This window comes from Phoca vitulina, unplaced genomic scaffold (genome assembly GCF_004348235.1).
Source record: "Phoca vitulina isolate PV1807 unplaced genomic scaffold, GSC_HSeal_1.0 scaffold9, whole genome shotgun sequence".
Lineage (NCBI taxonomy): Eukaryota > Metazoa > Chordata > Mammalia > Carnivora > Phocidae > Phoca > Phoca vitulina.
In genome coordinates this window covers 15,579,181-15,602,981 of record NW_022589712.1, presented here as the reverse complement: position 1 = coordinate 15,602,981, position 23,801 = coordinate 15,579,181, and the positions used below count along the sequence as shown (strand labels likewise).

The following is a 23,801-nucleotide window of genomic DNA, read 5'->3' as shown; positions in this document are numbered from 1 at the left end:
AACTGAGGTGTTTGCTTTGTTTGTTCTTTCTAAAATGTAGTTTGATCACTTCTATTTCGGAAAAGATGGCAGGCTCCAGCAGCATCCGAGAGTCTTAATATTCTTTGAGAGAAAACAGCAAAGCTTTAACATCAGTAAGAAGGGCCAGATCTCCTCCCTTCCATTCACGCCCTAAATGCATTTTTCAGACCTCACTTTCTGTGCCGACCATAAAAGAGAAACCGAAATCCGAGGCAACAGGATCCTTAATCTAAAATCCTGAGCGTTCTCACTCAGCAGGCTCTTAGAGACTGAGAGCCCAAATTTAGAATTTTGGGATTTCTGCCTGATCTTCTAGGGGGTTCCGATCGCTGCCGGCAGTATCTACGCGGACGCGGTCACAGGGCGGTGCAGCATCGGATTTTCCACGGCTCTCAGGTAAAAAGATTCCAAACAGGGATCCTGGCCTCGGCCTCGTCTTGTGAAGAGAATCACTTATCTGCTGTTGAATTTTCTTTCAGTCTCCGGCTTTTTAGAGCCCTATTAACAGTTTAACACCACAGGGTAAAAAGCTGTTCTTCAACCCCGGAAACATGTTTTTGTCTTCCAGGCTCGGGAAACAGACTATTCCTTGCCTTTTTGCTGCCGTTGGAGAAGAAAGTGGACTAGAAATATGCCTCTTACGCAACGTGGGAGAAATGGGGAAATAGGCCAAAGATTTATTCTTTGTTCAAGACTGAATTCTGTGTGCAACCGAGGACAGTGTCCAGTAAAAAGGACCTCCACCGAGTTTGAAAGAAACTAATTTATTTTCCGTTTCTGCAGAGTTTACATTATTTCCCACTGCTTACACTTCAGAAAGTTTTTTATGGGGATGGAAGGATTAAAAAAGTGTGAACTAAAAGATAGCATTTTCCACTCTGGAGTTTTCTATTTTGTCTTTGGACTGCAAATAAACATGTATCTAGAAAACCAACCAGCAAGTTTTCCATGCCAGATAAGACTCTGCTCTCTAGAGGTAACTGTTCACTCTGGGGTTGTGACCGGACACCAATCTTCTGGAAAATTGGGAAGGGCTTTGGAAACCTAACAAAGAAATCACACACACACACACATACACACACACACACACAGAAATATCTGGTCCGTTGTAAAATCTTCTGACTGCCAGAGAGTTGTAATACCCTGGAAAACAAAGTACATTTTATATCCAGAACTGTTTTCAGTGCCAGTGAAGTTTGCATCACTTACCTAAAAACTAATAGGTTGATGCTTATTTCTTCCCCCAGCGAACGAATCTCAATGGCCATTAAGCTCTCCAGGCCCATAGGGCAAAGGAAGGCGACTCTTAAAGGTCAGGTGTTTGGCAAATGTTTGTCCATTTGTCCAACCCTTCATTCGTAGGAAAGAATGTTCTATGGCCTGGACCCCCTTCCCGGGAGTTGCTGACCCTTTTTTGTTTCCATGTCTCCCTACAATAACATAAAATTATATAAAAGTTAAGACAAAACCAAGGATTCAGGAGCAAACAAGAAGTGATTGTCCTCGAAGCAGTATAAGTAAAACAGTCACCATAAATGCCTTACATGTCCTGCAGGCACATCTGCAGGGGACCTTGCCATCGGATCTTTCCTGCGTCTTCTCGCACTACACCCTTCAGTGACCCTGCTCAGTAGTTGCTCTGCGCATAATGTGTCTTTATGCACAATTTAATTTGTTCCAAAACGTAGCTTAATAACTAGAAAGCCTCGGGGCGCCTGGGTGGCTCAGTTGGTTAAGCGTCTGCCTTCGGCTGGGGTCATGATCCCAGGGTCCTGGGATCGAGCCCCACATTGGGCTCCCTGCTCAGTGGGGAAGTCTGCTTCTCCCTCTCCCTCTGCCGCTCCCCCTGCTTATACTCTCTTGCTCACTCTCAAATAAATAAATAAAATCTTAAAAATTAAAAAATAAATTTAAAAAATAACAAGAAAGCCTCCCCACACCAAGCCTGTGTCTCAAGAACGATTTTGCTGGTTCCGAAGGGTGTGTGTGGCGCTCCCCGTCCCCGTCCTTTATCAGGGAGTACACCTCTGCAAACATACAACCAACTCGTCTAACACTTTGAAGGTCTTAAGGGTCCACAGTAAACTTGGTCTCCATGGGATGGCCTCAGGAAGCAGTCTTGCTCAGAAATTCATTTTTAAGCAGTCGGCTTCTGTTATTTGACTTTTCATAATTTTCCTCTGCTATTCAGTTTCATTTTCTGTTTTTGAAAGTGTTTTTACAAAACATATTTTTAGAAATCTATATTCCACGGGCTTTAGACCAGAGACTTCTTCCCTTACCTCCTTTCACCAGGCAGTTGGCCAATAAATAAACAAACAAACAAGTAAAAGCATCCTGAACACAGATGTGGGAGAGCTTTTCAAACACTCATGAGAGCTTTTCAAACGCTCACGATGAACGGCCCGTAGCCCAGGTGTTGCTGGGCATCCCAAACTGTTCTCCGCTTGTGTGGCCTCATTTACCTCCCCTAGCTGTCCTACGGCGAGCTCTGATGGATTTGTTTTCTCCCATTCACTAACCTGCTACAATACACTCCTGCCAAGTGATAAGGAAGCTCTCTAGCAGGTTCATCAACGGGCTTATCAACTCAATGACTTGAGGCCTTCTTAGACTGGAGAAGGTGTTATTTTAGGGAAGAGCTCGTTATCTACCATCTCTTCGGAGGCCAAGGCCTAAGGAAAAGAAATCATACAACCTTTGACATGGTGGTTTTAAGTGAGAAATCTTCCCAAAAAGTGTAGATCCTGATCTCTCTCGGCCTCTATAATTGAAATGGGAGAAAGCACCAACAGACCCAAAATGGCGGGGGACCCCGGTGAGCCACCCCACCACCCTCGATGAGTGGGGGCTTGCTCCCACCCTGCTCGCAGTCGTGTAGCATCCACCCCGGCAAAGGTTAAGACCCAGACCAGAAGCCTCTGCGAGCTCCCAGGGAAACACACCATGGGGATTAACTGATAACAAGGGAGAGATGAATGCAGACTCAGGGAAGTAGCAGCCAGGCCCTTAGCCAACCCATTCATTACTATTCTTTTTATTCTTCTATTTCTGGGGTTATTTTGTTTGTTTTAACTGGAATGTGCTGACCCCATTAAAACAATATATGAGTATTCTTCACACTAGATATTTAAAAAGAATCCTCAGGTCTGACATTAGCCAGGTGGGTTGGTTGGTTTGTTTATAATTTACACATTCCCATAAATAAGAGGGTATACGAAACTTACCTTATTTATTCCAGAAAAATCTGCATACACATATTCATCCATTGCTTTTGTATAAATGTGTACGTACGTGGGGGTACAAGTTAACTAATAATAATAAGTGCATTTTTGTAGCATTTGTTACAAACCTATAATACATATCCATTGAAGAAGTTAACTACTGTGGCAGACCAGTTGGTTAGTAAACAGACCTTCATTTCATTCCTTAAACTCTTAACAGACAGACTGACCAGCCCCTCCCCAAAAAGCTCTTCTATAGCTACACTTCAAACAAGGGAGAATACACTAGAATTCAGGAGTCCATGAACTTGAATGGGGGGGGGGGGAAGCTCCACCTTTGTTTTTACTAACCTCTAACCGTAATGTAGCAATTCCTTCAATTATGTATGTCAGCAACAAACCACAGCAGTAAAACAGTCCCTGGGTCTGCCACCGAAAGAAACCACTGGTATTTTAATATGACATTGCAGTTTCTGCAGCGATTCCGAGTAGCACTGATGCTCATCACAGCCTCAAAAGGACAGCTATTAGACCAGCCACCTCGTCACCTCACGTGTAAGGAAAGAGCCACGTATATTGCTATCATCAAATTTGATTACCTTTCAGTATTTCAATAATCACATTCCACTCTCACAGTGGCTTGCTTTAAACTCATACGTGGCATTTAAAAACCTGATTCCAGGGAGCCTGGGTGGCTCAGTTGGTTAAGCGACTGCCTTCGGCTCGGGTCATGATCCTGGAGTCCCGGGATCGAGTCCCACATCGGGGTCCCTGCTCAGCAGGGAGTCTGCTTCTCCCTCTGACCCTCCTCCCTCTCATGCTCTCTGTCTCTCATTGTCTCTCTCGCAAATAAATAAAATCTTAAAAAAAAAAAATTTAAAAAAAAAAAAAAAAGCGACTGCCTTCGGCTCAGGTCATGATCCTGGAGTCCCAGGATCGAGTCCCGCATCGGGCTCCCTGCTCGGCAGGGTGTCTGCTTCTCCCTCTGACCCTCCCCCCTCTCATGCTCTCTCTCTCATTCTCTCTCTCAAATAAATAAATAAAATCTTTTAAAAAAATAAATAAATAAATAAAATAAAAAAAAAAATAAAAACCTGATTCCAGGGAGCGGTGTACAGATTTCACCACACTAGGAACGGGATCCGTGGCACAAAAAAGGTTATGATGGAATTCTAGCAGCCTACATCCTGCTTCTGTGGTAGCATTGCCCGGCTCTGGGGTGTTGGCATGTCTACGTTTGTGCCCCAGGTCACTCCTGAGGGTCCCTGCTCCATCCAGGGCTCCTGCTCTGAATCTTAAGATTCTTGTTCTGGGAGAAGCACAGGCAGGCAACATAAAAGAAGCCTAACTCGGACAGTATGAGAGAAGCTCTGGAAAGTGCAGAGTGCCGTGTCAGTGTAGGAAAAGGAAATCAACGTACGGGTTCCATGACTGAAGGGCTCGTGTTGAGGTGTTCCCCACTGAATCCCCAACCCCCAGAATGGTGGACGGGAGAGGGTGGTCGTTGATCCGTAAGTATTTTCTGAGCGCATTCACCCATCCATTCGTTGAGCCTGTGTCAGCCCACTTGAGACGCGTCAGAAGTGAGGCAGAGGCAGTCTTGTTGGGGACCCTGCCCTTTAATCTGTGGGGTCCCCACTAACTCCATGTAGTGGGTGTCAGGACTGAATTGAATTGAGTCATAGGAAACCCAGCCAGGTGGTGTAGGAGACTTGGTGTCAGACCGTACACCGATGGAGGAATTCAAAACAAAAGGTCTCAGTTCATGTCATGAGAAAATATTGAGATACAGAAGCATCAAAAGTTTCAGGGGGAAAAAAAAGTTTCAGAAATCATGGGGCAGATTTCATGGCCTCAATGGATTGCCCTGAGACCCCAGATCACACTTAGAACCACTCTTAAAGGGAGGCCTTCATTTTCAGATTTAGTGAATTGGTCAATTAAGTTTGGTTTGACTTCAAGCCCTTATCCAACAAGAGATTGGCAACATTTCTGCTAAAGCCCATAAACTTCCTGAGAGCAAGCCAGTGTCTGGAACCCTGGGCGGATACCATTGGTGATTGGAGATGAGACAGAGCTAAATAGCCAGTGTCCCCCTACTGGGCAGTTTTTCGTGCAATATGAACTACAGATGCATCATGTTCTGAGCATGCATTAAAATAACCATAGAGGGCGCCTGGGTGGCTCAGTTGGTTGGGCGACAGCCTTCGGCTCAGGTCATGATCCTGGAGTCCCGGAATCGAGTCCCGCATCGGGCTCCCTGCTCAGCAGGGAGTCTGCTTCTCCCTCTGACCCTCCTCCCTCTCATGCTCTCTGTCTCTCATTCTCTCTCAAATAAATAAATAAAATCTTTAAAAAAAAATAAAATAAAATAAAATAAAAAATAAAATAACCATAGATTCAAGAGACTATCCAAAGAACCATTCTTAATGATTACTGCTGGGCCTTCCTACAGACCACAGTAAGATGTTGGTTCTAGGACAGAAGGTGGATGTCACAAACCAAAAAGAATGGAGAAAATACTTGAAGAAGTCAGACCACATCATTGAGCCTTTGGCATGAGACAAAACAGAATGAAATTCTTCTTGTGATCTCAGCCTTACCATTGCAGGAAGTCATCCCAAGTCATCTAATGCACATTCCTCTCTGCTGTGTAAGCTCTGGGGTAGGCACCCTTCCCGGGTCCAAAGTACGGTCTCCTGACCTAGCATTGTTTTCTAGAGTCCCAGGCTATGGGTGTGTCATTTCAGCTATAATTTTTCATGGACCAGCACTGACTGGCCCCAACTGGTGTATTCAATGTAAGCTAAGTGCATATGAGCTAGTTGAACATAGAAATAAATCCTCTCTGGGCAATTAACAGACTCCCAAGCATTTAGGCTAGTTTTATACGTGTTTTGTTTTGTTTTGTTTTTTAACTGATCCCAGGACTATCTGTATTAGAATTACCTGAGATGCTTATTAAAAATGCAGCTCCCTGTCTCCATTTAGACCTAATAAATTGGATTCTCTGGAATCCTGGGAATCTGTATTTTGAGAAGTTCACTAAATTTTTCTCCTGCATACTAAAGTTTAAAAATTAACCCCAAATCCACTTTTGTATCACCATTGTGCCTAATGCAGTGTATAACAGGTAGAAGGGGCTAAAGAAAGACTCGTTGGAAGAATGAGTACACATTTGTAGCCCTTCGCGGCCCCGCCTGAATGATAGGCGTCACCACCGTACCTTCTCACTCCCTGACACCTCTTCAGACCCAAAGAATTAAATGCTTTCGCACACATTTCCACCCTGCCTTATCAGCTCTGCGCTCTCTAGACTCCCAAGGCTCTCAAGTGTAATCCTTACGCCATCTTGGCAACCACAGACCCTTAGGCAGACTCAATGGACAACGAAGAAGTGTATGGGGTCAGTCAAATTCAGATCTCCCACCCCAGAATCTTGTCTAACAGTCCAGGATGGGTTGAGTGCCTTCCCAGGCAAGGCTCACACTAAGCTCAGTATGTTGAGGAGGACAGTCGGGCTGAGGGAGGGGAGCTGGTGAAAGGATCCCAGAAGCCACTGGAAGGATCCTGGAGGGACGGGCTGGGCTGGTGGGAGCACCTGCAAGCCACTTGGGCTGGCCCTGGAGCGATGGCTTTTCACCCATGTGCCCTGCGCGCATATGTACATGCATGCTTTGAGTTCATTTTCATAAAATCCCACTGAGTGGTGGGCTTCCCTTCTCTTCAGCACCCTAGGTTTGTATTTTTGTCTCCTGAAATGCTTTACAAATCAAATCTTGCAGAAACTTTGTCAAACCATATTTCATCGCAGGATTAGCAGGAGACTACGGGCAGGTTTGTTCTGTTATGGCAGGGCAGAGCCCAGAGGAGAGGGACTGAGTTTGAGGTTGGAGTGTTTATGTAACAAATCAGCTAACTTTAAATATTTCTCATGGTGGCTTAGTGCCGCAAACCTTTGCCCGGCACACCACCCTGAATGTCAAATGTTTACTCAGCCCTGTGTGGGTACCTCCATTTATGTGAAAGGACCCTGCTCGTTTAAAGCCAGTTAATATTTTCAATCACACATCATGTTGCTGACGTATCTTACAATAAGGATTGCAAGGACAATTTTTCAAAACAATCAGACCCCTTAAATTCCTGTGCACACTGATGAGCAGATATATTTAATGCATGTTCATTTGGCAAAGTCATGCAATTAAGGAATTTTTCTTCTCCAGATAATTCCATGAGCCCTGATAATTTTCCTCCAAGTCAGCCTCTTGATTACCTCCCCCCTTGACAGAGACAGTGTGTACCAGACAAATAGCTGAACAGACACCCTGAAGGGACTGGAAAGGCTCTCCTGGGTCCAGAACAAGCCAACTATATGAGAAGTGATGCTTTCCAACTTCATCATAGAGTTGAGAGCCAGAAAATATTTCAGGGGCTAGAGGAAAAAATGCTGAATAACTCCCCCATTCCTCCCAAGGCATTCTATACTTTGGCTTCATTACCAAGTTTGACATGTGAATTCCCAGAGTATCAGACAGCCCCCACACCCAAAGTGTGAGTACAGAAATGCATTCCAGAGGCAAACGTAAATTACTTTAAATTATTCATGCTGCCACGCTCACCATCAGAACGGATAATTGACCAACTGTAAATATGTAGAAACAGAAGCGACCGACACAGAAACATCGGCCCCAAACCACAGCTGAACAGAAAACATTCGGAGGTGCCGAATAATTAGGGCGAAGGGAAGCCAAGGAGAGTGGGAGGCCCTGGTTCTGAAGTGACGAGCAAGCTGGGACTGAAAATTGGAGCCAGCCACAGAGACAGGAGGTGACTGAAGAGGAGGGATGGTGTTTGGCGGGAGAAGGAGGGAGCGGGGACGAGCTAGGCTGGCAGGGAAAGACGGAGCTGGTTTCTGACAGATCTGAACTCAGCGAGGCCAAAGTGACAGATGGAGCCGTGGCCAACGTGAAAAAGAAAGTACGCAATGCAGGAGGTGTTTGAGGGCCTCCTGGAACCACGAGACCACGCACATGGACATACCATTTCACCTACAGCCTTCCACCCCAGGACACCCCGCTCCTATGCCCAGTGCGCTAGGGGGGCAAATGCTCCTGCAGCCAGCAGCAAGCTGGGAGCAAGAATATGCTAATGTAAGTAGTTTGGGATTCCTCCGTTTTAGAAAAATGTAGAGGGTTCAAAGCAGCTGGTTAGAACACACAGGTTTGAGGAGGAAAAGACTGTGATGGCGTCCCCCCAAAACAGCCCCGTTCACCACTACGGTGGGTTCCCGTTTAAATACACGAAAGTCATCAACAATAAGAAACTCCATCCAACTCCATCCAAACCTAATGAGGTTGGCATGCAACCTGAGAATTCGAGCCCAAAATTAGCTGGCGACGTTGAGAGTTGCTAAGGAAAAATCAAGCATGAAGAGTTCAGTTCTTAGCAGATTTTGAAGTGGGAGCAGAAATGTGAGCAGATGTCCCTCATCCATGCAGGCACCTAATGGCGGCTGGTAGCTCTCGGACCGAGCCAGTCAACAGCCTGGGGACTAAAGTAGAGCAGCCCCTGCTCCCCACCCCCCTGCCAGGGAGGGGAAGGAACCGTCTACAAGAAGGCTCAAGGCAACCCAAACTGCAGGAACAGGGAATCTGTCAGTAAAGGCAGAGGTCTATTTATTTAACTGCCAGAGAGATTGTCTCCAACATGTGGAAGAAGAGAGTAACTTGAACCCGGAGCTCGTGCCCTGTCTTACAAGGCCAACAAGCTCTCCCGACCAGGACTTTAATATCAGTGTGACCCAAGTGGGCAAATGTCCTGGGAGGCAAACCCTTCTTCCTACCAGGTGAACCAGGCCCCCACAGAGAGGATGCAAAGAGGCATTGTTTGTACAAACCTACCAATTCCACACCAACTCCACGTGGAAATTGCAGGCCCTGACCTTACACTGATTCTGGACCTGAGTTAGGCGATCAAAACAGGGAAATTAACGTTATCATTGGTAATATTTCCACCTAGATAATTTTAGGGTAATGTTATTTAAAAATCTGTGGTCTTGGGGCGCCTGGGGGGCTCAGCTGATTAAGCATCTGCCTTCTGCTCAGGTCGTGGTCCCTGGGTCCTGGGATCAAGCCCTGAGTTAGGCTCACTGCTTAGCGGGGAGTCTGCCTCTCCCTCTGCCCCTTCCCCTACTCATGCGTGTGCTCTCTCTCAAATAAAATCTTTAAAAATAAATAAATACAAATTAAAATAAATAAAATTCTGTGGTCTTATGGAATCACCTCTGAATAACCATATCTGAGAGATAAATATCATCTTTTATGGAGTATTTGATTCAACCTAAGAAACATTTTTCAGCGGAGGCTAGGTGGCTTACTCGGTTGAGTGTCCAACTCATGATTTCAGCTCAGGTCATGATCTCAGGGTCCTAGGATTGACCTCCACGTCAGGCTTCATGCTCAGCGGGGAGTCTGCTTGTCTCTCTCTCCCTCTGCCCCTTCCCCCACTCAAGTGTTCGCTCTCTCTCTCTCTCCCTCTCAAATAAATCTTAAAAAAAAAAAAAAAGTGACCCAAGCTAATGTCACCTGCATTGCAGGATAAGCTAAACTAGCTTTTGCTTCCATGGCTTAAATGGTTTTGTCAAGGGATTTTCAAGTCTGGTTTCCACATTGTATTTTGTTTTAACACTGTTTAGTAGCCAACAGTAGTAATTACTCAATTAAATGAATGAGGTAACCAATTCATTATCAACATGATGTTACAATCACCCAAGATGGCAGCAGGAAGCAGGACAAGAACTTCTGAGTCAGGGGCCATTGGAAAAAGTATAGGCTTGCCCTGGTGGAAAATGGCATGAAGGATGGATACACTCACCTCACATGGGCCGAAGCATGTCCAGGGGTCAACGGTAATGCAAAGTAAATAATTTATAAAGCTAGAGGAATTAGACATTTTCCTTAAAGATGTTCTCCGTCTGCTTAAATACTGTATCCTGGTTGAGACTTGCAAGCCTGACAGACAGAATCAGGTAACGTGCTAGAGTCTGAGTGGTGGGAAAGGGGTCTGGAGGGAGGAGGGGGGACCCAGAAAGCCCTGGAAATTGCTCGCCTGCTCAGGAACCCCACCAGAGGTTGCCATGAGTGCAAATACACTCCAGGGCCTCAGTGGACAAGAAACCCCCAACATGTAGCTAACCCCTGAGGAAAAAATCCCATCTGCCTCCAAAGAGGCCTCACCTTTTAGACGCGATGCCCATAGTGAAGGACCTGTGTGAGGGACGGGCCTGGGCTCTGAGGAAAACTGATGACACAGAGCCTTCCCCTGAGGCAGCCACTCTAGAACAATCTCTTCCTCCTCCTCTCAAGGTACCCTTGGAAAAGGACTGGAGAGAAAATACAGTCATTGGTGTGCTTTATGGATGGGGATGGGGTCACTTTACTACCTGTTTGCTAAGGGTGTTTCGGTTTTAACATGACCTTGTGAGAGCCATTCGGGGCAGACAGTAAGGCATCAAAATAACCAGGAGGGCATTTCCAAAGTCAGAGCTGCGTCCCCCTGCCCGCACCGGCCTGCCTCCCCAAAGACCTGTCCCCCCACCCACACAGAGTCGTCACACGCAGAAAAAGTGCTCAAACCTGAACAACAAGAGCAAAGCTTTGACGGGATATTTCAGAGGAAACAGAAATTCGAGGAGCCGTCAACCCTCCTGGTTTCTCGAAGACTGCTCTTAGGCGCTTTCAGGGTGGGACCCAGGGCGTTCGTGACATCCCTGCTTTCTCAGACTCCAGGTCACCTGCCGCTCTGAACCTATCTCTGATTCACTGGCAGCCTACTGGTGGCCAAAGAGTAACGTCCCGCAGAACTCAGTGCCCCTGGTCCCCACCACCGTCCATCCCAGTTACTGCCTTAGAGGAGCCCTTTCCTTCAGGCCCCCGGTCTCCCAAGCTTACAGCCCTCCTGCCCGGGGCCCCGGGGTCTTTGTATAGAACTGCTGTTGGCAAACAGGGCCAATTCTCCCCACCGTCTCAAATGTCACCTCAAGAATGGAGAGATTCAGGGGCGCCTGGGTGGCTCAGTCGTTAAGCATCTGCCTTCGGCTCAGGTCATGATCCCAGGGTCCTGGGATCGAGCCCCACATCGGGCTCCCTGCTCAGTGGGGAGTCTGTTTCTCCCTCTCCCGCTCCCCCTGCTTGTGTTCCCTCTCTCACTGTGTCTCTCTCTGTCAAATAAATAAATAAAATCTTAAAAAAAAAAAAAAAGAATGGAGAGATTCAGATTCTTAGGATGAAACCACAGATTCACTCTAATACGGCTGAACTTTTAATACAGTTTTCACAACAATCCAACTTTTTATCTCTGCCTTATCAAATTAAAAATACATCGTCAAGGGGGTGCTTGGCTGGCTCAGTTGGTAGACCATGGGATTCTTGATCTCAGGGTCGTGAGTTCAAGCCCCAAGTGGGGTGTGGAGCCTACTTAAAAAATAATAATAGTTAAAAATTTTTTTTAAAATACATCATGAAGAATATCATTGTCATTCTAAAGCACAGATGGGATTGTTTGGTTGGGTTGTTACCGTAGCAATGAAATTGACTCCATGCAATTGCAGTTTATCCCCTTTTTTAAGCCTGCTTATTTACATAACGAAAAAGAATTCCTCAAAAAGTTACAAATAAAATTACCCTACAGCCAGGCACCTGGGTGGCTCAGTTGGTTAAGCGACTGCCTTTGGTTCAGGTCATGGTCCCGGAGTCCTGGGATCGAGTCCCACATCGGGCTCCCGGCTCAGCGGGGAGCCTGCTTCTCCCTCTGACCCTCTCCCTTCTCATGCTGTTTCTCTCTCTCTCTCTCTCTCTCAAATAAATAAATAAATAAAATCTTTAAAAAAAAAATTACCCTATAACCCAGCTATTCCACTCCTAGGTATATGCCCAAAGAATCGAAAACAGGGACTCAGAATCTTGGTCACCCATGTTCATGGCAGCATTGTTCACAACAGCCTAAAGGTGGAAACAACCCAAGCGTCCATCAGCTGGTGACTGGATAAACAAAACGTGGTCTATCCACACAATGCATGTAGCTGGGACGTGTGCTATGGCGTGGATGGACTGTGGAAACATCATGCTGAGGGAAAGAAGCCAGACATAATAGGACGAATATTGTCTGACCCCACTTTTGTGAAACTATCCAGAATAGGCAAATTCCTAGAGACAAAAAGTGAATTGAAGGTTAACAGGCCGGGACTGGGTGATGAAAAAGTTTGGAATTAGGTAGTGGTGATGCTTACACAATGTTGTGAATGTAATTAATACCATCGAATTGTATGTATTTTAGCGCAAAACATTTTGAAAAAAATTAGGCTTTTTATTAGTATGACAGTTTCTGGCTCCTAGAGCAATTATAATCCTTACTGGCTTGTATTTAAAGTCTTCGTAATTACATTTTTTCCAACACACAACTCCAATTCTGAATGTCCTTAGAACTCAGCCGGCATGACCGGCGTCTAACTGCGGACGGCCTGGAAGTGCCCTTGGCTGGCAGATGGGTCCAGAGCGAGCCGCCGAGCCACAGCCGCCTGGCCTTGTACCCAGCTCTCTGCTTCCTGCCGGTGCAAGCGGGCAAGGCGCTCACCCTAGACATCCTCCGTTTCCACATCGTGCAATAATGACAATTATTTTACAGAGCTGTGGTGGAGAGAAAGTGTGTTGTGTCATGTGCTTTTACAGTGCAGGCACATGCAAGTGCTCATAATTAAGCTATTATTCTTCTTCCTGTTATCACAACAGAATTCAGTAGTTGTTAATGAGTCATTGAAATGTAAAGGGGAAAGGATGAAGATGCACTCACAGCTCCTGAGAGGAGCAGTGGAGAAGGGCTCCCCGGCTGATGACGGCACTCAGTCCTGGGAGTCGAGAAGGGGCATGAAGCTCCCCTGAACATTCCCCCAATGGCCAGGCTGAGTCTGCGGGTGGCTCCTTGGGGAAGCAGGACGAGCCCCGGCTGAGACATTCTCGGGGGTCCCTCGGCCTGACACGGAGGGAGCCCCTGGTCCCCGGCAGGTGTGAGTCACAGCCATGGGCAGTGGACCTGGTGTGTCCTGTCAGCGTAGTTCTGGTGGCCCTTGTCACTGGCACGTGGTCGGCTCTGCTCCTGGGGTGCGTCAACCCACTTAGACCCTTTAACTCTCTGATTCCCTTAACTCCCCAGGCTCCCCACAACCATGCCACTCCAGACCCCGGACTCCCAGAGCGGTGTTCGACGTGGCCGCTGGCTCAGTCTGGATTCACGTCCGGCTTTGACATCAGGTGCCGGGCCTGGAGAGAAGAGAGTGCTCGGGCAGGGTAACAGGATCTCTCTCATCAACAGACCAGGTTCCAGGCTGTTCTTCGTCTGTGCCTATGACATAGGATCAGCCCTCTCCCGTAGGAAAGAGCTCATGTCTTGCTCCCCTTGTCACTACAGTGGCAGCAACACCAAAACTCTATGAGGGACCACGGGGACTGAAGGATCCTGGGCAGATGGGAGGCCAGCGGCTAGAAGTCCAAGTCCACACTGTAAAACCAAGTCCTGGAGAGTCGGGGGGCTCCTCTCCACCTGGCCCTCACACCCAGGGATGGAGAGCAAGTAACAGACAGCACCCGCAGACCCAAAACGAACAGTGTTCCTGAGGAAAAGCTCTGGAAAATAATGCGATGCTCTATTCATAGCTGAAGATAAGGTGGAGAGCTCGAGATTTTACGTCGTAACTGTAAGTGAGGATACCCTGGAAATTTACTTTCCCAATTCAAAATCTTTTTTGTTGTTGTTGTTTTTTTCTGATTCAAAAGTACACTTATCCGGGCACCTGGATGGCTCAGTTGGTTAGGCCTCCAACTCTTGATCTCAGCTCAGGTCTTGATCTCAGGGTTGTGAGTTCAAGCCCTACATTGGGCTCCATGCCCAGTGTGACGCCTACTTAAAAAAAAAAAAAGTACACTAATCATTGGTTAATGGGGCCGAGGTTCAGTCTGGGCAGACGGAAGACGCTCTGGAGGTGGGTGGTGGTGATGGTTGCCCACCAGTGTGAATGCACACTGAGCCGTGTGCTTAACGGTGGCTAGACAGGTGAATTTCATGTCACGTATATTTTGCCACATTAGAACAGTTTCTTCAAGTACATTCATTATCGGGCACCTATAAAACTTTTCACCCATTTTATACAAATTTTGTCTCCTCATTTTTGTTTTTGTTTTTTTTAAGATTTTATTTATTTGACAGAGAGAAAGCACAAGCAGGGGGAGTGGCAGGCAGAGGGAGAAGCAGGCTCCCCACCGAGCAAGGAGCCTGATGTGGGACTCGATCCCAGGACCCCGGGATCAGGACCTGAGCTGAAGGCAGTCGCTTAACCGACTGAGCCACCCTGGTGCCCCTTGTCTCCTCATTCTTACCCATTTTATCTCTGGGGTTTAGGTAAGCACCAGTTCAGATTACCAAATTCTACTCTAATTATGTGACCTTGAACAAGTCATCTCACTTGTCTGATCTTTAGTGGCCTCAGTTATAAAATGAGCAGTTTGGAAAGAATTGTCTGTTACGGTCTCTGACAGCTCTGACCGTCGAGAATTAAGAACAACTACCATTTATTGAGAGCGTGCCACGTACCAGGCTCTCGGCTACACATTTTACCAGCATGACCTCATTCAAGCCTCACTGGCTCCCCTGAGGCTGGTCTGATTATCCTCAGCAAACTGAGGCTTAGAAGGTTTGGTGAGTTGTCCACGAACAAGTGAGCGAGTGGGAGGAGCGGGATTGGGTGGTAGTTGTGCGGGACCCCGAGCCCAGGCTGCTGCTTAGTCCTACAGCAGGAAGAACGTCCGAGCCAAGCCACCAAGGAGCTTTCTCCCTGGAAAAACTATTAGCCTGGAAAATAAGACCTATGTCCAGCCAGGAGCCGTTTCTTCAATGCTTTTTTCTTCCACTCGGTGAGGAGGCATCAGGGGATGGCGGGCTGCAGGGCGTGGGCAGGGAGCCGGACAGACAAGCCGGTCAGTACGCTGGTTCTTGCGAAGTTTGGTCCTCACAGTACGTCTCATTATTTCACCCTAAGCTAATTGAAATCCCCCCAAATTAGATACATTCCTATTTCAGTGTAATTAAACTATGTATGAGAAAACAAGCATTATTTTTAGATTATGTTTGCTCCTAGTCCCACCACTAATACATTCAAGAGTTGATCTCCTGGGCGCCTGGGTGGCTCAGGTCCTGATCCCAGGACCCTGGGATCGAGTCCTGCATCGGGCTCCCCCATCAGCAAGGAGTCTGCTTCTCCCTCTCCCTCTACCCCTCTCCCCTGCGCTCTCTTTCTCTCTCACAAGTAAATAAATACAATCTTAAAAAAAAAGAGTTGATCTGATGAGCAACCCGGCTCTGAAGCAGGCATTAGCTAGGTCTCATCTGTGCAGTGAAGATTCACTGACCTCACATCTTCTCCGTTTTAACCATGATCTTTCCTCTCACCTTGTCCCCAGCAATAACTAGAGCTCTTAGCAAGAAGCACAGTGGGCATGTCCATGCATTGCCCAGTGACCCTCAGCCAGAGAAGCAGGAAGAAAGGCAAGAAAAGGCAGCTAGAGTACACGGAGCTTTGGCTGCCATGGGATATAGAAAACCAGGCAATATTTAATTTGCTGACTAAAATCATGGAAAATTAACCCAGGAATTAGATAACAAAAATTAAAAATAAAAAACATTGGAACATCCATGCAATGACACTATGGAGACGTGAACAATAGTAAGTCAGGTCTCTAATGGAGCAAATCGTCATTCAAGTCAACAGACGAAGCTTTGGAATTTGAAGGCAAGTTGAGCAAACATCCTTGCAGACATGGAGAGAGATCTGAAAATAGTACGAAGATCCTTAAGAAGCAACCAATGCTACAGCCAAGAGCCTGGAAAAAGAATCCCATAGGACACAACAGAAGAATAACGCAGGGGCAAATAACAGAAATCGAAACCCCAGTGCACCTTTCTCCTCAATACTTCAGTGGCTATGCTCACCAGGGCTCAGTGAAGAGGAACTTCACTGCAGCCAGGACTCCAGTGACTAATGTTTCTATCCCATTAGATTTATTCACGCTTAAGATACCACATACAGGGCGGCTGGGGGGCTCAGTCGGTTAAGTGGCTGCCTTCGGTTCAGGTCATGATCCCAGGGTCCTGGGATCGAGCCCCCAGTCGGGGTCCTTGCTTAGTGGGGAGTCTGCTTCTCCCACTCCCTCTGCCTGCCACTCCCCCTGCTTGTGCTCTCTCTCTCTGTCAAATAAATAAATAAAATCCTTAAGAAAAAAAAAAGATACTACATATATATACACATGCATGCACACACACACATCCCTCATTTCTTAGTCAGAATTCAAATATTCTCTTTGTTTTTCCTATAAAGGTCATCATTAAAAGGGCCTTGGGTGATACCTTTGTATACAGACTTCTGCAACCAAAATCTGTTGCCTGGTGTGGGTATAAACCAAGTGAGCAGCACTGTATTAGTTAGCTGTGGCCGCATAACAAATTACCCCAAACCTTAGTGACTTAAAGTAAGAGTTATCATTTATTATCTCTCCTGGCTCCTGTGGGTCAGAAATGTGGGTCACAGAGGGCGCACGGTTTTCTCTCTGCTCCATCAGGACTAGGCCTCAGCTGGAAGGCTTGCAGGGTGCGAGCTGAGATCACCTGAGGGTTTACATTGTGACACTTGGTGCTGGCTGTCAGCTGAGGGCCTGACTGGGACTGTTGGTTGAAACCCCCACACACGGCCTCTCCATGTGGCCTGGGCTCCTTCCCAATATGGTAGCTGGGATCCAAGAGAGAGAGCCAGACAGATGCTGCGTCTGTGTTATAAGCTAGCCTGGAAGTCACATGGCTTTATTTCCACCATCCATCCACTTCCCTGCCCTTATAGAATTCTGCTTTCAAGCTGATTGCTGTAGACATGTTCTCCACGGTACAAAGACTTCATGAGGGAGAGAGTCTTAGGTGAATCCTAACAAATAAAGCAGGAATATTTGGTGTCTGGTGACATGATGGGAGATAGGATTAGAGAGGCGTGTTGGGGCCAGATTTCAGATTATTAAATGACATATTAAAAGTGTGGTTTTGGGGCGCCTGGGTGGCTCGGTCGTTAGGCGTCTGCCTTCGGCTCAGGTCATGATCCCGGGGTCCTGGGATCGAGCCCCGCATCGGGCTCCCTGCTCGGCAGGAAGCCTGCTTCTCCCTCTCCCACTCCCCCTGCTTGTGTTCCCTCTCTCGCTGTGTCTCTCTCTGTCAAATAGATAAAATCTTAAAAAAAAAAAAAAAAAAGGTGTGGTCTTTATTTGAGGGATGCCAAGGAGCCATAAACGTATTTTCAGCAAGGGTCATCCTCATGGCTCTGGAGAGGATGGATTACAGAAAAGAGAGGCAACAGACAGGGGGGCCAATTGGGAGCTAATTAAGGTGTTACAGGTGAAATATGTCAGGAGTCTGGACAATTATATTTATCTATGTCTCTGAGCCACCAACCTATACCATCTGTCCATTATGTTCCTAATTATAAATTCCACGAGAACCCTAAATAGTTCCAGTATCCAATATTAATAGATTATAGGTCTTAAAGATATATATTTGATATGTAATTTTGTATTTGTAATCATACGCATAAAACAAGTTGCCTTAAAATTACATTTACTTAACATGTGGCTATGAAATCTTACAAAGCATTGCTGTTAGTTTATAAACCCCACAGACTTCCTCCTATAGCCTCTTGGACTTGTTTTTAATATATTACTTGAATATATTACTTTGGTCTATCTGTCCTTTTCTGACTTTGCTTAACCCTTAGCATAAGCCAAAATCATTGAACAAATTACATCCCTGGTTCTCTAGAAAACATGAGTGATGGTTGAACTGTGATTTAGGAGTTTTAGGTATTCATGGGGTAGGGTAGGGGACAGGGGCATGTCACAGACCTCTCTAAGAAATATAATGAAAACTCACAGCCAATTTACGCACTCCCACTCAAGGTTGCTGTCTCATGAGATGGGAAATAGCTTTAGGGTACTGGCCTGAGTCAATAGGGTCATATGAATCAGCTGTAAATTGTCACCTGGATTAGGTCAGAGTGGTCACGGGTATTCCTGGGCCCTGAAATGAGGGCTTGGTCTGACTTGAGGCAGTGGCTCATCTCTTTGAACTTGAGTTTCTCAAGATGAGAATGGTAATGATGAAACTTACCCCCTGGGAGCAGCGTCCTGACGTGCTGGCCATCTGCTTGGAAATCTGTATTCCCTTTTGTGCAAGATCAAGGCAACTGTAACCTGTCCTTTCAACGGACCCTGTGGAGGTTGCTTTTACAGCTCTGACTGGTAGTTTAGTTTACTCTTAGATTGCTTTATTTAAACTCTTATGTAGTTATATAAACACACCTCAGCACAATTTATAGGCTTGCGATTCTTTCTATCATAGCTGGCTTGTTTTTCTTTTTGAAACAAACTCTTGAGTCTAGACTTTGTCAGGTTGATACATGAGTTTGGGGACTGTTTATACGGAAACCATATACACATTCCAGAAATACACTTTGTTACCGATCTGAAATAAAGATGATGAACCTTAAACTCATAAAGAGATGCCCAAGAAATCGTTTGAAGTGCAAACTCTGATCTATTACTAAGAAGAGAAACAAAGAGGTCCTCACAACTGGTTTTGTTGTTTTAAGAAGAGCCCGGTATTAGGGAGAGAGCAACTTTAGATCAATATGGGAGAGAACTTTCTCATGACACAAAGCGTGCACAATGAAGGGGGCTGGGGAATCTCTACATGGTGACTTACCTCTGGAGAAGGGCTGAAACAGAACTGATTGACCATCTTCAAGAAATTGTAGGAAAGCAGTCAATCAACTAATGGGAAAGAAGATGGATCTCCTGGAGGTACTTTTCAATTCAAATATTCCATCTTAGATTTCTCCAATGAGCCTATGAAGATGAAGACGGGATTGTGTTAATGACTCAGCCCTAAAGAACAGATCTTTGTAAAGAGTGAACTGTGGGTAATGTGTGGGGTGAGTGGTGTGGTGTGTGTGTGTGTGTGTGTGTGTGTGGTAGTACATAGGGTGTTTTAGGCCAAGTGTGTAGTCCAAAGAACACATTTCTAAGCTTTCAAAACATGGACAAATTGTACTCAATAAGTCGGTGTTCAGTGACTTCTCTTTTCTAGGGCTGAGAGAGCAAATCTAGAAATGGCAGTTTACTTTGCCAACCTGGCATGGACTGGACTCTCAGGAGGGGGGATTCCAATCAAGGCCAAGCCTACAGAAGAGGCAGGAAGAGAAGCACCTGGGTGGCTCAGTCGATTAAGAGGCAGGAAGAGGAGTTCACTGGTCTGCAGAAGCAACTGACCTTCCCAGCACACTGATGATCAGACTCGCGCTGTTGTGCATGAGAAGCCAGCCAGTCCCCGAAGCTTGAGGGTACATACTCATCACAAATATCCTGGACATCATCACCTGGTCTCTCTAGAACCTCCTATGGATCAGCACACGAAGAGTGATAAAGTTCAGAAGCTGTGTCTTTTCATAAAAAGGGCAACGTGTACCTATCTTGGTACATATGAACGAGTTCTTTCTCTGGGTGCTCCGAGGGGGTAAAGATACCGAGGTGGAGCTGCGCTCCCATTGCTTTCTTCTACAGACTGCCAACTCACTTCCTGGTATGTGGAGGACAGATTTTCATTTGCCTGCCCAGTATTCAATCACCTATTTCTAGAAAGAGAGAAAAAACAAAACAAAACAAAACACTTCCTCTTCCTTTGGAAAAATCTTGGGTGATTCTGATGGAGCAAAGCTCATCACCAGCTGCAGATATGAGCTAGTGACCCGGGTGTGCCAGTCACTAGGATTGGGAATGTGACCAAAATTAGGTTCCTAGGACTTTGGGGGAGGGAGTTTGCAGAGGAACAAAGTTTTTCCACTGACATTGCTGAGTTGGTAGGAAGTGAGCCTGGAGCTGCCAGGTACCTCCTAGAGATTGGCATCTGCAGGAGGAAACAACAGAAAAGAGAGCGGAAGAAGGAGAGAGGGATGCATCTGGAAGACATGTGTTTCAGCCACTGGATTCAACTGACAAAACCATTCCTTACCCTTTCTAGTGACTGAGCCAATAGAAACACTCTGTTAAATGACACCCATTTGAGTTAAATTTCTATCACTTTCTATCTCAAGAGGCTCCATAAATCAGAACAAAACTGAGTTATACTGACACACTGTGAAGAGCCCAAGCCTGTCCCCCAGAGTGGCACCTGCCAGGGCGTCTGGCTGGGCTACCTTCAACAGGGCCAGTGAGACTTTCTGATTCATGAGATCTTTATTGTCTGGGCTTTGGAGATACAATTATATTTTTTAAAATATGATTTGCTCTCCAATAGGGAAGTCTCATGAATCATTGGGAGTTTGGTCTGTGGAGTGATTTTGGAAATATAAGTGGTCCAGCAGGTGACTCCCCATGCATCCTTGAGGATTAACATTTATAAGGAGCACTGAGATATAGTTATCTTAAAAAAACATTGCTCATTTTAACTTGACTTTTCGCATTTGCTGAAGTAAGGCAGGTTCGCATGGTCTCAAGTGAGTTAGGTTTTGGCCTGGGCAATCCGTTTCTTCATCCTGTGCTAGCTCACGTATAGGGGAGTTCTGTGTTCTCAATTTACGATGAAGTGTGGAAAATTTAAGAAAATTATCTCATGCTAGAGTCTAAGGGAATGGGTTGGCCATACTGAACATTTGGAAATTTGTTTTCTCTGAGGGATTATGGAGTTCCCAAATTCACTTTACTAAGTATACATGTTTAATTTGCATCCAATTAGATAAAGCAGCTGGAGAAAACATGGAGCACGTATTAATTCATTAATTCAGGCGTGAGAGTGGGAGGTTATGCACAGTCCTCACTCAGATGAATGCGTTTAAATTGCTCTAATCTACAAATTGGAGCAAATTTTCTGTGGTTTGAAAGCTTTTCCAAGCTTTAAATGTTTCCTTTATAATGTGTTTTCTACAACACTCAGAAAGCTAGTGCTGAGGCAGTCCCACTTTTTAGAAGCAGGCTTTTGAAGCGGAGAGTGACAGGATGGGGTTTACATTTTAGAAAGATCATTTTGGTGCTGCCCATGGGAGGGACTGGAGGAAACCAGGTGGGGCAAGAAGGCAAGTTTTATGATAGTCCGGTCAAGAAATGACAAGGAGGTGACCCAGGGTAATGGGAGAGGGTATCTGAGAGGCAATTGTTTAGTAGGGCACTGGTCAGAGGTGTAAGAGCGCCCCCCTAACATTCACACGCTAAAAAGATATATCCATCCAGAACCCGTGAACGTGGCCTTATATAGAAAAAGGGGTCTTTGCAATGTAACTAAGTTAAGGATCTTGACACGAGATCATCTTGGATTAACCAGGTGTATTTGTGTATTTGGCATCCGTTCATCATAGGGCCAAATACATTAAGTGTATTTTCTTACCTGCTCTATTCTCGAAGCTCTGACACTTGGGGGCCTCACAGAGAAGGGGAGAGACCCCAACCCCCAGGGCAAGCTAATTGCTAAAGATGATAACAACTTGCCCAGGATTATACACACCTTTATATGCAAAGCCATCCTGAGTCCCCAGCCCCAACCACCTCCTTATCCATCTCACACACCAAGCCAATATTTCTCCTGCCCTAAATCATCCCGGGCCAGGTGCCAGGCATCTAGGGACCATCCTATAGCCCACAGCCTGCCCGAATCATTCAAATGAGCCAATCTTAAAACATTTACTATGCCTGCCTTGGCTTTCCCAGAGAAACTCCACTAAAGGCTGGACCTAGGATTTCCTCTCCTGCTTTTCCCTCCTGCTTTTGCCTCCTAACCAAACCTGGTGCTCCCCATGTGGCCTGAGTGGCATGGTGTCCCCCTTCTCTTGGGAGATGTGAGCAATAAATTCTTCTTTCAATGGCATTGACCAAACTATGTGATCATTCAGTCTCCACAAATAAAAATATCAGTGCAAAGAAGACAAGGGGCCCCGAATCCAGTGCTGGGTGTCCTTAGAAGAGACAGAAGGGGAGAAGACACAGAGACACACCCAGAGAAGAAGCCACAAGAACATGGAGGCAGAGACTGGAGTGATGCTGCCTCAGCCAAAGAGCACCAACCTGGAGTCACCAGAACAGGGCCGTTGGAAGGAGCATGGCCCTACCTACCTTCTAGAATGAAGAGAGAACAAATTTCTGTTGTTTCAAGCCACCAAATTTGTAGTGACGTGTTGCAGGAGCCACAAGAAACTGATCTTGCACCCTACTGAGAGACACTTCCAGAAATTTTATCTTGTTTTTCCTTGTGTTAGAAGAGGGTATTACCACGAGTTTTAGAGACTAAAAATCACTACCTTAAAGCAGATCTGCCTTATTCTACAAAGAATTACTAACTGCAAAGAAAAGTCTCTCCTGCTGACACAGAGAAAGACTGTAATAAAAGGCTTTCATCACGGAAAGGGAGAAGCTTCTCAAATGTCTCTTTAGAGATGTGGTTTATATATACAAGGGAATATTACTTAGCCATCAGAAAGGACGAATACCCATCATTTTCATCAACATGGATGGAACTGGAGGGTATTGTGCTAAGTGAAATAAGTCAAGCAGAGAAAGACAATTATCATATGGTTTCATTCATATGTGGAATATAAGAAATAGTGTGCAGGACCGTAGGGGAAGGGAGGGAAAACAGAATGGGAAGAAATCAGAGAGGGAGACAAACCATGAGACTAGGAAACAAACTGAGGGTTGCTGGAGGGGAGGTGGGTGGGGGATGGGGTAACTGAGTGATGGGCATTAAGGAGGGCATGTGATGTGATGAACACTGGGTATTATACACAACTGATGAATTACTGAACTCTCTGTCTGAAACCAACATATATGTTGGCTAATTGAATTTAAATTTAAAAAATAAATTAAATAAAATGTCTCTTTAGGAGTAGGAAGGGGTGGGAAAGCACTTACTGAGAAAGATAGGGAGGCAGTTGACAACATGAGAGTCCAGCTGAGGTTTGGAATTAAAAATAATAATAATAATAAAGCTAAAATATATTGATCTGCTATTTGCCAAATACGTTAAACACCTTTTGGCCTTATCTCATTCAGTCCTTCCAATAATCTTATGAGCACTATTATTATCCCCATTTTATAGATGAGGAGCGTGAAGTGATACCAGTATACCCCGCTGAATCAGTTTTCCAGCTGTGCACATCAGTCAGGCGTAGAAGCAAAAACAGGGAAGATGGTAGGACTGATTCACAGCTGTGCATCTGTTGGTCAAGATACAGGGGAAAGACAAGGACACAAAAATCCTAAGGGTTTATTCATTTACTCAACAGGATGCTAGTGCATGAAAAATTAGTTCAAGGGACAACTGAGAGAACTAGAGTGATATCATCCATAGAACTTTCTGCTGTTCTGCCATTAGCCACATGAGCCTATTGTGCACTTGAAATGTGGTTAGTATGACCAAGGAACTGAATTTTTAAAT

The 23,801-nt window shown here is 45.7% G+C and overlaps 1 protein-coding gene across 2 annotated transcripts in view; it reads left to right on the top strand.

Moving 5' to 3' along the window:
- Window positions 1-1,061, top strand: part of MTHFD1L (methylenetetrahydrofolate dehydrogenase (NADP+ dependent) 1 like) — a 182,811-nt gene extending 181,750 nt beyond the window's left edge. Inside the window, exon 11 of one of the 2 annotated variants that reach the window (XM_032407668.1) lies at window positions 590-1,061. The gene's annotated coding sequence lies outside the window, so the exon portion shown is untranslated. The remainder of the gene's footprint in view (window positions 1-589) is intronic. The other variant, XM_032407667.1, reaches the window with a different exon arrangement.
- The last annotated feature ends 22,740 nt before the right edge of the window (window positions 1,062-23,801 follow it).